Consider the following 15,692-nt stretch of genomic DNA (forward strand, 5'->3'; position numbering starts at 1 on the left):
ATTAAAACTACCATTTGATCCAGCTATACAACGCCTTAGTACATTCTCAAAAGAAGTAAATTCAGCACACTGCAGAGATTCCTGTATATCCCTGTTTACTTTTAGTGAAATTCACAATAGCTAAGTTACAGAAACAGTCTAAGTGCCCATCAATTGATGAATGGATAAGGAAAATGTGGTTTATATCCACAATGGAGTATTACTTAGTGATAAAGAACAAAACCATGTCATTTGCCAGAAAATGGATATAACAAGAGATCACCACGTTAAACCAGAATCAGAAAGATAAATATCATAGGTTTTCTCTCATATATGAAATCTAGAAAAGAAAGAGACCATGACCTGAAAATAGATGGGAAGCTGTTAGAGAAGAGGAGGGGGATCAGGTGAAGGGAGGGGAAGGCCAGGGGAAGGTAAATGACCAAAGTACATGATTTGCATGTATGAATATGCCAAAAGGAAACCCTGTCACCTGTATAAATAATATGCAACAGTTTTTAAAAGCAGCTGAATCATTTGAGTAGGGAAGGAAACAAAAAATAGGGTAACTCCAAGAGAAACCAGTGGTTTAGGAGTGGATATGATATACAAAGAGGCACTGTGGTCTACAGACCCAGGCTGGATCAAGGTTCCACAACCTACTGGATGTATGAGTTTGGGTGTCCACTGAACTTTAGGCTTCAGTTTCCTCATCTATAAAAAGGAGGTAGTAGCTATCTTGTGATTTTAGTGAGAAGATTAAAATCAGGCTGGTATATACCATGGAAACTCAATCAATGTGTACTAGGACTGTAACTATGAATATCTCATCAGAGAGTTTTCGAAAATCCTCCTTTCAAGTATTTAACCAAAATTAAAATAAAATAGGCACAGATTTCCTCAAGGCTGTAATTTAAGTTGCTATATTTGCTTGAATCAAACACACATTTGGAAAATTTATCACCTTGTACAACAGGCTTCCAGTTTAGGAGTGCTAGAGAATATATATTTGCTCAAGGACAAAATTGAGAGTTTTTTCCTAATTGGGCCCTACCAGTGATCCAGAAAATCTCCTGCAGGGAGATTCCTAGAATTGAATCTCTGGTTCCATCTTATACATTGTTCACTGGGGTAAGAACAGGCTTTAGGTAAATCAACTTGTCTCTTTTATGGAAGTAAATAAAGGACTTAGAATAAACAATTGCTAGGTGAACATCATTTATTCACTTATTTAAACAGCTGATTGCATGTCTACTATGCACATTATTTAGAGGCCTGGAAGTATGGCTGTGCATAAAACCCATGTGGCCCCTCAGCTTGCAAACTTTCAGATCAGACAGGAATTAAACATTCAGCAAACAAGGTGAGTAACCCAAATGAGGACAGAGTGCTTTATAAAGTTGTAAGAATGAGCCCAAATCTTTTCTGAGGCTCAAAAAAACTTCCCTGAGGAAGTGACATTGAGCTTCAGACCTAACAGAAAATAGAAGGAAGAGAATAGAGACTATAGGTGGAGAATGGACTATCTAAATAGGGAGGCTAAAGATGTAACCAATGAACTTTATTCTAAGGACAACAAGAAATAGTGTGTGTCTCAGATTCAATTCTCACTGCATACCACAATCAAGAGGGTGGAGAGGAGTGATTTGACCCTGGAAATACTGAGGACAGGATTTGTGACTGCTGGTATGTAGGGGATGACAGCTAGAGAGCGGTTACAGATGTCTTTAGTCTGATGGGTATGTGGATGTTGGCTGGTATATGTGATGTAGTGGAGGAATTGAAACGTCCTAAAAGTTATGAGAATGAACAGTGACCCAAGCCAGCAACTTAACTGCAACCTCATGAGAGACTCCCAGCCAGAACCCCTCAGTTAAGCTGCTCCCAGATTCCTAACCCTCAGAAACTCAGTGCAGTCATCAATTTTCTTGCTTTAACTCTAGCTTTGTGTCTCAGTCCATTTGGATTGCTACAACAAAAATGCTATAAACTGAGTGACTTATAAAAACAAAAATTTGTATCTTATAGTTCTGGAAGTTAGGAAGTCAGAGATCAAGATTTAGTGTCTGATGAGTACTGTTACCATTTAGATCTAGAATGTTTCCCCCCAAATTCCCATGTATTTAGAGGCATAGCTTTTGGAAGGTGATTGAATTATGCAGATGATACTCATTGGTGGATCCATCTGTTAATGGATTTCCAATGGTGTCTCAGTTCAAAAGCTTAATTTGTTCCACAATTCTAGGGAGGATGTCCATACTTGTGTTTATGTGCGGGAGATGGGCATAATTATGTTGACAACTCGATATGGAGTTCAAGAACAGAAGCAAACTTTTGCCAAATGCTTTTGTTCAGGAACCAAACTGTTCCCGAAGAGAACTGTTTGAGAAGAATATTACTGTATAGTATATCTGAATGTGCTGTAAGGAGATGGGGTCTGGTTGGAAGCAGATCACTAGGAGTACAAACTGGAAGAGTATATTCTTGTTCCCCCTTCCTCCCTTCTCTTTCTGCTTCCTGGCTGCCATGATGTAGCACCATTCTTCAGCCAGGCCCTTCTGTCCATGCCATTTCTGCCTTGGAGCTAGCCTACCATGGGTTGCACCATCTGAAAACCATGAACCAAAATAAAACTTCTCTTCCTTTAAATTGTAAACATCAGGCATTTTGACCCAGCAAGAGGAAAGTGACTGATACAAAGGCTTAATTTCTGATATACAAGGGTGCCTCCTATTTCCTTGCAAACTGCAAGAGAAGAGTTCTCATGTGTCCAACTCCTGTTATAGCTCAAAGGTTTTCTTTCCACTCTCAAATTCAAATATTGGAAGCTAATGTCAATAGGGTGATTCTAAGAATCACCATTATGAAGCCATTAGATTGTGAGGACAGAGTCTTCACAAATGGTATTGGTGCCTTTACAAAAGAGGCCTGTGGGAGCTTGTTTATTCCTTCCAACATATGAGTCCTCAGCAAGAAGATATCACATGTGAGACAGGAAATGAGCCACAAGAGGCACTGAATCTTCTGGCACCTTGATTTTCCTGGGGATTTTCCAGCCCCCCAGGACTGTCAGCAATAAATTTCTATTGTTTGTAAATTGAAGTCCATGATATTTATGATATTTCTATCCAGTGGACTAACACAGTCTCTTAACACAAATCCTTTTCAGGAGGGCGCCACCCTCATGACCTCATCACCTCCCAAAGGCTCCATCTCTGAGCTGTCACACTGAGGATCACATTTCAACATATAAATTTGGGGGAAATCACAAACTTCCAGACTGTAGCACCCAACAACAAACTGCAAATACAAAAGGTTATAAATTGGGAAATATGTGTTTAATGGAGAAATTAAAACTGTCTATATCCCAGCAGACCTCTAGCCAAATAAAAACTGTTAGCTGACCCATAGTGTGAGGACTCAACAGTGAGAAATGTTAATAGAATGAGACTATCAGCAGAGATTTCCAGCTGTACATAACAAATCCAACTCATATGACTTCAATAATAGGAAACTTTATTATGTCATATAAAAATAAGTCCACAGGTAGGACAGTTCCAAGTTGTTTAATTCCATGGCTCAACAACAATATTAAATACTCAGGAGCAAAGTACCAAAAAGTATATACTGCATTCAAGTTTTTATCTAAAATATAAAAACATAAAAAGAATATATTATTTATGGATACAAACACATATCATGAACTATTTAAACATGCAAATTAATAACATTCTCTATTTTCAAGATAGCAGTTATCATGGAAATGAAAAGCAGAACAAAATACAAGTTATAAAATTTTAGCTAAAATATAAAAGAAGCAAAGGAGAAATCTGAAATTAAGTGAAATGTTACTCTTGGAAATGAGTACACAGATTACTCTAAATTTTTAGTATGTTTGGATTATTTATAATTACATGTATATTTTACAGTGCTTTAGAGAAGATGTAAAATGGGAATGCATAGAAAAATGTTTTTCAGTGAATGCAGAAGACAAGCTCTTATTCATTTAAGAAAACATCTTCAGTGCCTGCCAGGTGTTAGCACTGTTCCAAGCAGCAAGAGTAGAATAGTGATCAAGGCAGAATTTCTCCTGTATTCCTGGAGCTTACACACTGTAGGACAAAGATGTATAGCAAATGAGGAAGAACAAATGGCAAAAATGCTATGCTGGAAATGAAACACTAAATGAATGCAACTTGAGAATATTCTTATTAGTGAAATTATTAAGACACACATGTAAACATTGTATTATTTCATTAGTGTGAGAAGATGAAAGAAAAAACATATGTATATGTATATGTATACGTATGTAAAATGATTCAGTTAAGATAGTTATACTACTGATTTCTCTGAGTTCACTGAAGAGAAAGATTTGTGCTGGTAATGTTCGGACAAATGAATGCAGATGTCTTAGCCTCTGGGTAAATGATTCGGGAATGACAATGCACAATGTATGTACCATTGTTGCCCCCTGATTGACAGGTTTTGAAATTTTGTTGTTTTTTTTCACCTTTGCAATAACATGGATTTGGGGGGAGAAAAGAAATCCATGTAGTCTACCATTTAGAAAAAAGAAAGAAATGAAACAGGAAGGTCAGCTTTCTGTTACTGCAACAAATACCTGAGATAAATCAGTGCATAAGGATGTAAGGTCCGTTTTGTCTTGTGGTTTTAGAGGCTCCAAGGTAGTTTAACCCTGTTGCTTTTGAGCCTATGGAACCACAGTGCATTGTGGCAGGAGTGTAAGGCACATGGAACAGGAATCTGTTACACCACTTCCCAACAAGACCACATGCTGACAACCAAGTCTTCAACACAAGGGCTCTGGGTCTGTCCAGATCCAAAGCATTTCTGATATGTATACATTTGTGCCCTGGGGACTCACAGCCTCTTCATCTTAAGGCTCATACCCAGCTGACAATCCTGGAGCTGACCGGAGCTCTACCATCCCGCTGTGCTCATATCTTTTACAAAGAGCACTATGCAAGGAAACAGGAGACTATCTGATGGCTTTAGAAAATTCTAGGTGACTGAGGATAGTAGCTTGTGCAATCAGGGCAGATAAAATGACATGTAAAATGAAATCTGAGCTTTAAAATAGAAAAAAGTAGCCACTAGAGTATCTGAGATGAGGCCATTCCAGGCAAAGGGGATAGTAATGCAAAGGCCCTCAACTAGAAACAAACTTACAGTGCCTGAGGAACAGAAAAGAGACCAGAATGGCTGCTAAGTGTATAAACATTTTTTTTATTATTTAACTAACACAGCAGAAGAGATGACTTATTGTACTCATACTCGGCCACAGAACTAGTCCAAGTTGCTACAGGTCTAGGGAAAAAACTGATGGGGACTGCTTTAGTTATGAACAAGTGGGTCTCTCTGAGGTAGATTCAGTGATCAGATGGCAATGAAGGTCTAATTCACTGAGGCACACTCTAGACAGTAGCATATAGCATATAGTATACGGCATATAGCATTTAGCATATAGCATATAGCATATTGTACCAACATCCTCAGCCTCCAGCATTCCTTGTTTCTGCTCCTTTGCTTTCATGGGTCCACAAGTTAGTTTACCTGGACCTCTTATTCATCTTTCTTCTTTTATACTTCAGCTTGAGCATTTTTCTCCACTTGGCTCTTATGGTACAACAACTTCTTATATAAACAACTCTCTAAATGAGAGAATATCAAAAGGGCCCAAAAGAATGTTGAAAAGGTCAAGCTTCATATCAAGGTGATATCAATTTTATGCATCAAGGAATTTGCTTTGAAAAGTCAACAAGATGCTCTGAATCCTTGAAAAATACACACACATGTCAAAGGCTTTTTTAAAATGTGGAACATTTCACAGATTTGCATGTCTTTCTTGCACAGGGGCAATTTTAGTATATGTACCACCAAAGCAAGCACCACACATAAGTTTTTGCTTAACTTGGGATACATGTGGACTTTCTGAAGTCTAGCAAAACAACCTGACACCTGTTTATAAACCAAAGCCATATTCTTCCCAAACAGCTCCCGTTTGATGAAGGTACAGAGTAAAGACCTACAAAATATCTGTCCTTTCCACAAAATAACGAAGAAAAATACCATCACACTCCAGGGGATGGTAGAAATTGCTGCCACTGCTAAGGATCTAGATGATACAGTGGTGACCTGTATCATCACTTTCCTATCTCTCTATCTCAATTTAATTCAGCATTCTAGCAGAATGTAGAATGACTGTAGACTGTCACATACTCAGTCAAGTAGCTGTTCCAAATGTGAATGGCTGAGTAAGATGGGCATGGCAGAGAAAGCTGCTCAAGCCCTGCAGATAGGAAGCAGAATGAGGAGAGAGGAGCTGGAGACAAAAACACACCCTTTAAGGTCATCCCTCTATGGTCCATCTCCAACCAGGCCCTACCTCCGAACAGTACATTTGGCTGTTCATCAATGGGCCACTAAGCCCACCATCCAGTCACCTTCCAAATACATGAGAGCTACATTTTAGCTTTCAAAGAAGTGAGCCTCTGTGTGCTGAGAGGAAATCTTTCCAATGGCTGGAAGCAAGAAGGTCTGTACTACCTATTGTAATCCCAAATACTGAGTAAGGTAATCCAAGGATTACAGTTCCTTATTCAGTCTTCCTCACAATCCAAAAAGTTATATTTGCAATCCCATTAAGACGTTATTGGAATCTCAACAAGTTCATTCCAGTCTATCACCTCCAATGCGAGTAAAGACACCAAGACATATTCAAAGGCCAATCAAGGGATCCTAAATCCAATCCCCCTGAAGATATATGTACAAAGCCCTTGATTCAAGGTCTCTCCCAGAATTTATTATCTTGTGAAGAAGTGGGGTGGTTCAGGGATGAATAACAGTGAGGATGGCGGAAACTACCTGAGTAACTTGAGCTGGCTGGCAAGGTAGGGAGAAAAGCATCTTTGCAAAATGCAGGGAGAATGACATGCAGAAGGATCAATCTACATAATTCAATTAAGGTAGCAACTGAATTGTTTTTGGAGGCTGTTGTTTCCGTTTCTGATATGTATACATTTGTGCCCTGGGGACTCACAGCCTCTTCATCTTAAGGCTCATACCCAGCTGACAATCCTGGAGCTAACTGGGGCTCTACCATCCCGCTGTGCTCATATCTTTTACAAAGAGCACTATGCAAGGAAACAGGAGACTGTCTGATGGCTGTAGAGATTACATACCAGTACTCAGCTAGCCTTATTCACACTGCGAAGAGCCAATTGAAGAAAATTGGCTCTAATTTGAAGAAAACTGGCTCAAATTATGATGGTGCAATCTGTGATTTATTTGACCATCATTATAATGTGTTCCACATTTAACAGAAACCATACTTCCTTTTATGAGTTTAGGTCGTTACCAAGTCCAATCCTATGCAGTACAGTATGCCATGTTGGGCAGCAGCAGCAAGCTGCAGCTCCAGTCATCCCCATAACCAGGAAGGTGAACAAGCATATTCCACAGTGCACTGTGTTACTGAGCTGTGGTGATCAGTAAGTTAGACATATGAAAGGCATCTTCAACTTACAGTATTTTCAACTTGTCACAGGGTTGTCAGGAGGTAGGTTAAGGAATATTTATAGACAAATAGCTCAGCCACTTGACATTAGGCAGTGTTTGTCATCAGGTCCCCATAACTGGCATGCTGCGTACATAGACATGGCCTTATAGACAGAGACAGATGTTACACATAGCAAGGCAGTGTACTGAGGCCACTCCAACAGCTGCTATCTCTGAATACGCAATCCACCAGCAACAAAGCCCAATGCTGAGCCCTGATAAGGCATTATTTTGACTCAGGACGAGGACAGGGATCAGAGAATTTGTAATTCTAGCAAGGTCAGCCAATGGTGCTGGTCTATGGACTACTACTTGAGAAGTAAAGACTTAAAGAACAGGCATTACTTTCTCTAAGGTCCTAGATAGAATATTGAGAGGATTTTCAGTAGAATCCAAAGGGTAGTCATGAAGAGGGTTAGCAGGCAATTCTTTTTTTTCTTTAAGCAGCCACAGAGACTGCTGGCATTCAGAGGCATAGCCTCGCTGAACTAGGAGGGTTTCGGGGTATGTTTCCTGGGAAAGAAGGGATCACTCCTTTGCTCAGTGACTTAGAGCACGAATTATGTTGCATCATGAGGGATTTAGGATTTCTAACAGTCTTCACTCTCCCTTCTGCCCTGTGGCTTGACCATGGGTCTTAAACTTTGTCTTGAGTTTCCATGACCTGCAACAGAATTGTCACCAGGAGAAGCATGTTATTCTCCAGAGGGGTTGGCAGTCAGGGAATATTTGGTGGGATAAATAAATCCAAAGCCACGCATGCCTTGTTGAGCTCTGAAAACCTGCATTTTCTTTTCTGTTTCACGGAGAATCTCCCAGAGCCTAAGGATAACCGTAAATCAGACTGGTACCGACATCAGTCTCCTGGGGAATGTCCCCATGGTAGACTGGGCCCATTTACCTATGATTTGTCTGTGGATTCTTTCTTGTTTTATTTTGTTTTCCTCATTATATTTCATTGGAAAAGCTGATCTCATTTAAGGACTGTGTTTCCAATTCTGTTTCTGGGCAGGTACCCAGTAGAAGGCAACCAGGGAAATGTAAACAGTTAATGAAATCTAACAGGGCCCACACTTTCAGTGAGATTTCATGTCTCCAACAAGTTTGTCTCTCATATTTCCTTCACTGGCTCCTCCTCCTGGGTACAGCCTGGGTCTGTTCTCCATCATCATGGAAAATGCTTCAGGGAAACACAGGTGTCTGCGGTCATTAGAAATTCAAATCCACCTTCTAGACCATGTATGAGAAGGAGGGCAAATCAGGGTCAGGCTTATGTGAGGGTGGCCAGGAGCCCAGAGGGCCCATAAATCATGCTGGTTTCCAGAGGTGAGAAGCCCTCTTGGGAGTCAGGTGTGAGGCCCACCTGTAGCCAGGAGGCTGAATCATATTAAACAATGGTCCCAGAGGTTTTGCAAGTGGATGCTTTTGGTTCTTTACACTCTGGAAGGAATTTACTGCCCTTGTCTGCTCTTTCTCTTTATGGGTCTCTCTGTCCATCTGTGTATAGGTTTGTTTCTTATTTTCTTTCATATATTTCTCTTCCTCTGTCCCTCTTCCTCCTCCTCCCTCTCCTCCTATTCATGCCTCTTTCCTCTTTCCTTTTCTCTTGTTTCCTTTCCTTTGGATCCCTCTTTTCTTCTTGTCTTCTCTTTCCCTCTCCTTACTGCAAGGAAGGATCCTTACTGCTTGAGGATCTAAATGTGAGGTCAGACTAGAACACCACTTAAACAGGAAAGGGGATTTACAGCTGATGTACATCAGACCATTTGAAACCAAGGAAAGCTGCCTGGGGGAGATAAAGCAATGGGCTGGGGGCCTCCAGGGTACATTGACAAGTGGTCCATTTTTACACTGTCCTCCACCTTTGCTCCTTCCCCATTTTAGCATCTGTTCACTTTTCTTGGTGAAATCCCAGGGGCTCCCTAGGCCTTTCCATCTCTCGAAGTTATTCCCTTTTCTGTGAGCGCCACAGACTTCAGCACCCATCTCCAGTCCTTGTCCTGGGCTCATGTGGGAAGCCCAGCTCCCCAGGAGTTGTTCTTTTTTGCTGGGATAATCACTCCATTAAAAGCTCCTCTGCTAAATATACAGTTTCCATCCAAAAGAAAACTTCGATGGAAAACATTCCTGTGCCCAGGGTGTGCCAGCAGGGAGGGCATCTTGGGTGGGCTGCCTTTCTTCTGTCTTTCTAGTCACACCACATAGAGTCACCAATCCTGACACCCTCCTTGTCTCTTAGCATCTGTCCACCCTCCAAGTCTCAGGAGGATCAGCAAGTGATAAATGTATCAAGTCTGACCGAAAAATATAGTGAATATTTACATTTTCAAATTTTTATTACAGTAAAAGACACATTGTCATTAATTCACCTCAAAATGCTTCCCCTTGCTTTGAATGTACCTAGTCCTCACCATTCTTGCCACTTTCTGAAGCAGTCTGGCAGTCTTCATTTCTGATGATCTTTACTTCCATTGTGTGGCTGCCTCAGTGTTCCGAATGGATTCAAAACATTTACCTCTCATGCCATTTTGACTTTGAAGAAGAGCCAGAAGTTGCATCATGACAGATCTGGTGAATTAAGCATGTGAGGATACATCATAAGGCTTTAATGAGCCTGCCTTTCTATTGGATGGCACTCAGCAGCTGATTCAATGTATTCTTGGTTATGTCTCCTAAAAGATACTCATGAAAGAAGGCTTCCAGAACTGCTTTGGAAAGTGGCAAAAAACAATGAGATAAGTGTGTTCAAAGTGAGGGAAAGTATTTGGGGGAGATTAAGGGCAATGTGTCTTTTACTGTAACAATTTTTAAAATTTAAACATTCACTATACGTTTTGATCATGGTGTGTAAGTTTCTAAACTCTCTTAACTACCAAGAGTGCCAAGGCCAGAACTCAAATGTCCACCTTAGTTGCCTATCTAGGGAAAACCAGCCTTTTTCTCTGGGTTCTAGTCCTCTTTCTGGAAACTGAAGTATTGGACCAATGATTTTTAAAGTCTTCTAAGCCTCTAAATTCATGGGCTTATTCTCATACAAACATGACTTTTGAGGTTTCTCTAACCTATAGATGAAATGTCACAACCATTTTCACATACCAAGGACTCTCCCTCCCCTCAGATCCTAGAAAACAGCAGCACCCCAAGACAGCTCAGTATCTTGGTTCCTGGCATCTCCTGGTAGTGTTCCCCAGTTGTGCACCAACAAATTAGTCACCATAGACACAGAGAACCCATCAGTTCTTTATTTTCCCCCACTCTGCTTCCCTATGTCTCTTATACCTAAATCCTCCAAGAGCTCACAACTGGTGCTCCAGCTGGTGCACCAAGGTCAACACAAAGGGCACCGATGTCCACAGCAAGGGGACTGCCTTCTCCTACTGCAGAGCTGCTGGTCCTCCAGATGCCAACAGAGGGCTCTGGTCCATTCAGAGGCGAGGAAACTTTCCCTTGCCTTGACAAGAGGTCATCCAGACCAGCAAAAGGTCTTACTTGTGCTCTCAAGGATCACAGAATGTAGGATAAAAATAGTTCTTTCTTGCCCTTTGGATCCTTCTAGGACTCAAATGCAATGTAAGGCTGATCTCAGGGTCTCCTTCCCATTCCCAGCCCCTTGTTCCTCCCAGCTAAGGGTGGGAGAGCTTCCCTACAAACTATCTCCTGAGCTTCCCCACAAATCATCTCCACCACTTCCACAGATGTCAGTTCCATTTAGCCTCAAGCTAAGACATTCTCATGGCCCCACAACATATATGCAGTGCATGCATACACACATATATACAATCCTGTAATTTATATCATCCCAGAAAATAAATTAATGTAATGTGTACCTATGTGTATGTGTATGTATACATACGGCATGGAAGAGAAGAGGACTGAAGTAAGAGATGCAGTTCAAGCAGCTCATTGTTAAGGCAAACCACAACACCAGGTAAAAATAAGAATTCTCTTCTCTGACTCTTCTCCACAATAGACTGGAGGTGGAGGCTGATGAGTACACAGGCGTCTGAGCATATGAAGCACTTGGTCTTTAACTTAAGAAGGTGTGGCCACCAGCCTCCAAGATGTTGTCCCATGATCTCCACCCCTGCTAGTCACAAATTTGCACAGTTCCCTCTCACAATGTTCAGAGTTGGTGTGACCAGTGACAAGGAACAGGCATGGAGTGAGTGATAGCATAGTACCTTTGGAGTTAAGTTTGAAAGACATTGCCACCTCCATCAGTACTCACTCTGGAGCCATACATGAAGAGGGACATCATATCCTGAACAGCCTTGTAGAGAGAGAGAGGTTCATGTGGCCAAGCATTGAAGCTGCCTGACAACAGTCATGAGAGAAAACTAGAGAAAGGGAAAGCTGTCCTTTTTAGGTTCATTGGCTGGAGTCCTGCAAACTAAGAGTAATCAAATATATACATATATATATATGAACAAGAAATAAACCAAAGTTTATAAACGTGCATATGGGGTATGCACATGGCATCTCCCAGTGAGGAGCAACCCAAAGGAGTGGTGAGAACTTGGGGCCCACACAGAATCTCAATGACATAACACTACCCTGTAGAGAATGGTCAGGTAAGGGAGGAGGACTTTAAAGGGAGGAGGCAGAAATCATGGGAAAGAAAATATACAGGGAGCTAATGGGAGATAAGGGTTAGTCGGTAATGTTTGCTCCATAGATTCCTCTGGCTGATGAGTGATCCAGGGTATCTCTGTTGCTTTCCTTGGTAGGCAGAAGACCTTTGCAAATTTATGTCCTACTTTTAGGCAGATAGGGGAGGCCATGGAGTTCTTGTGATTCTCTGATTCTTCTCAATTGCCTTCAGCTCACAATAATCATTTGGCTAAAGTAGCCTGTTTGAGGTGGTATTTTCTGATGCTCTTCTGAAGCATCTTGGAAATATATTTTCAAGCCCCTCTCAAGTCTTTAGAAACCAACAGCCCCAGTAAACAACTTGACTATCACCTCATAAGAAATACTGAGCAGGAATCACATACCTAAGCCACTTCCAGGTACTGGAGCCTCAAAATCCATGTGAAATACTACCTTTGTTGCCACCTGTGTGTGTGTGTGTGTGTGTGTGTGTGTGTGTGTGTGTGTGTGTGTATGTGTGTGTGTGTAGTATCAGAGAAGATCAAACTCAGGGGTGTTCTACCACTCAGTTATAACCCCAACTCTTTATATTTTTATTTTTTTATTTCAAAACAAGACCTCCCTTATTAGTTGCCCAGGCAGGACTTGGACTTTCAATCAAGTAAATGGGATCACAGGTGTGTGCTATTACATTTGGCCAAGATACTACATTTTACGGTAACTTGTTACGCAGTATAAGCTAACTCATATGCAAGTGTAGAAACCAAATTAAACATGCTAACTGTGTGACTTTAAATGATTTACTTAACTTCTCTGAGTTTCAGTTTCTTTGTCTATAAAATGAGAGGCATAGACTAAGGTAATAAAATGCTAGTCCAGGAAAGGATTTAAAGATAACTTTAAACCCAGAAGACAGACCAATGGGGCAAAATGGAGACCCAGAATTACTCAGCATAGAAGTACCTTGAGAATTGGGCAGGAAAATAAGAACCTACCATTTATTGGCCTATGCCACACAAGATGGATACATTATTCCATGTATTCTTCCATCATCCTGTGTTAGACACTGGCTCACCCCCATTTTACAGAAAAGAATATGCAACACAGATACATTACACCAGTGGCAACTCCTTCCTCCCATGCTTCTAAAGTGGGGAGGAAAACTGTTTCCACGTAGAAATAACATCTACAAAGAAGCCAGGCAGCTGGCACACACTCCTCTGAGATTTTCTTTATTACTCCCAGAACACGCCATTAGCATCCTTTAGAAACTCCTCTCAAAATGGGCCTCCTACCTTCTGGGTACAAATTCCCAATATATACTTGCATTTTATTCAAGAATCTGGAATCAGGGATTGCATACTGGCCATAGACATGCCTGCTAATCATCCATTTTTTGACAAAACCCTTAAAAACATGTTCGGACAGTTTCTCCACACTCACTGGAATCTGGGGTCTTTGTTCCCAGTCTGGAAAGACATCAACTGCCTATTCTCACAACGAGGTCTACAATGACAATTTTAGCCTTTATTTGTTGCTTCTAGCACGAGCAGTACCAAGTGCTTCTTCTTCTCTTTCTCTTCCTTCCGCTTCTGTTTCTGCCTCTTCTTCTTTTTAAATTTTTAAGTCTCAGTTTCCAGGGAAGATAAATCAGCTGTAAAAGTATGTTATGCAAACCAACTTGGCAAACCAGGTCTTCTGGAAAGGAGCAGGGGTAGCTTTATTTTCCATTATCTCAGTGTAAAACAAATAGATTTATCCTTTTAAGATGTTCTTGTAAGGTCACCAGGAGCTCAGTGATTTAAACTATGGCCCTTGGCTGACTCCAGCCCAGAGCATGATCTAATCAGGCCTGAAATTCTCAAAGAAAGAAGAAAAAGAAAGAAATAAAAAAAGTGGTCAAGATCTGAGGATTTCAAAGTTATCCAGATACAAGGAAGTTTTCCCTTTATGCTGACACCTCCTGGGACTCTTACAAGCTTGGCCACATTTTTAAAAGATTCTTTTGTTCTATAAAGGATTGAGATTAAGTCTAGGCAGCCCAGACCCTTTTGTTTTCTTCATCCCTCTCTTGACAGATTCAAACCTTTCTGGGCTAGATGGCTTTGATGAGAATGCTAGTGTCTGAGTGACCTTGTTCAGCATATTTAGTGAGTGTGCTTCCTCATTTGTATGGGTAGAATTTGAACTCAAAACAACATGTATAGGAATTAGCATATCGCCAGGCACATCTCATCAAGCCATTTAATTGAGAAGCCATTAAGTGATTGGAAGTGTAAGTACCACAGTTAGAGGGGATATATTCATTTAAATCTTGACTCCATCATTTACAAGCTACAGGCAGAGACACAGTTTGCTCATCAGCAAAGCAGGGTGATAATAGTAAGTGTCTGGTACATCATAGGGTCTTAGGAGGATTCAATTAAAAACTGTCTAGAATATGGCACAGAATATGGCCACATGGCACAGACATAGTAAATAGAAAACAAATTGTAGTATGATTATGACATTGAAAATGACAACTACAGCTACTGTTACTGTTACTGTTACTTTCCATCTACTACTTTGTGTGCTTTGATATAAGCAAAACAAATCACTTCTGGTTAACTTATGAAAAAATAAAGTTTATTGCATGATTCTTTGACAGCTGACCAAATAGAGGGTAAGTCAAATTGTTAAGCTTCTCCAAAGAGCAAAAGTGTCCCCTAAGACTTAATTAATGTTACCTTCAAGGTGCTGCCATCAGCACAAATAGATTCCATCATCATAGCATCTTTGAGTCACTCTTCAGAGAAAGGTATATATACTCTGGCTTCCCAAACAAGACCAGATCCAATGAAAAGGATAGTTACCAGAGGAAAATCTAGGACCAAAATCGAGGGGGAGGGGGAGACTGGGATTTTAGATAACCATAAACAACTGATGCCAACTGTAATTATGACCATTCCTGCTGTTAGCATTGATACATACATAACAATAGCTGAAGTATTAGCTGCTAATATTATTCACTCAAGGAAGGACAAAGCCAAGCAAAAACACCAGTGCCAACAGTTCAACCTAAACTTTATGGGTACTATGATTCCTAGACAATCAGAACAGCCACTCGGCTAGCCTTCTTTCGTCTTCTTTTGTGAAAACTAAGACTTTTTTCAAATGCTTTTGTCTCTTGGGGAAAATTATAGTGTCTCTGTGATTAAATGAAGATCATCATTTTCTTGTCTGATTACTAAATGTTTGACCCTGCGTTAAGCACTGATGTATTTCATCTCACTTTCTGTGTTGCCAGGTCAGCCCCGGAGAAATGATTCACCATTGTTAAATAAAGTTCAATGGAAACAATAAAAATTAATTTTAAAGCCATAATAATTTTTACAATTATTAATAACTAATAAGAAGCTATGATAGCTTTTAATTTTGCAGTATCACTTCATTATATAATGAACCAGCCATTCAATTACCAGGACACACAATTAAATCCAGGCAGCGATTTGCCTGGGTTCATGCTACATAAACTTCCATGGGTGAGAAGCAGTTCAATCTCCAAT

General features: G+C 40.5%; 1 protein-coding gene across 3 annotated transcripts in view; it reads right to left on the bottom strand.

Annotated features, from left to right (window-relative positions):
- Positions 1-15,692, bottom strand: part of Pamr1 (peptidase domain containing associated with muscle regeneration 1) — a 178,031-nt gene that overhangs the window by 90,281 nt on the left and 72,058 nt on the right. The window lies entirely within an intron of this gene.

This window comes from Cavia porcellus, unplaced genomic scaffold, assembly GCF_034190915.1.
Source record: "Cavia porcellus strain 051 isolate PalLab524CR breed Dunkin Hartley unplaced genomic scaffold, mCavPor4.1 scaffold_17, whole genome shotgun sequence".
Taxonomy (NCBI): domain Eukaryota; kingdom Metazoa; phylum Chordata; class Mammalia; order Rodentia; family Caviidae; genus Cavia; species Cavia porcellus.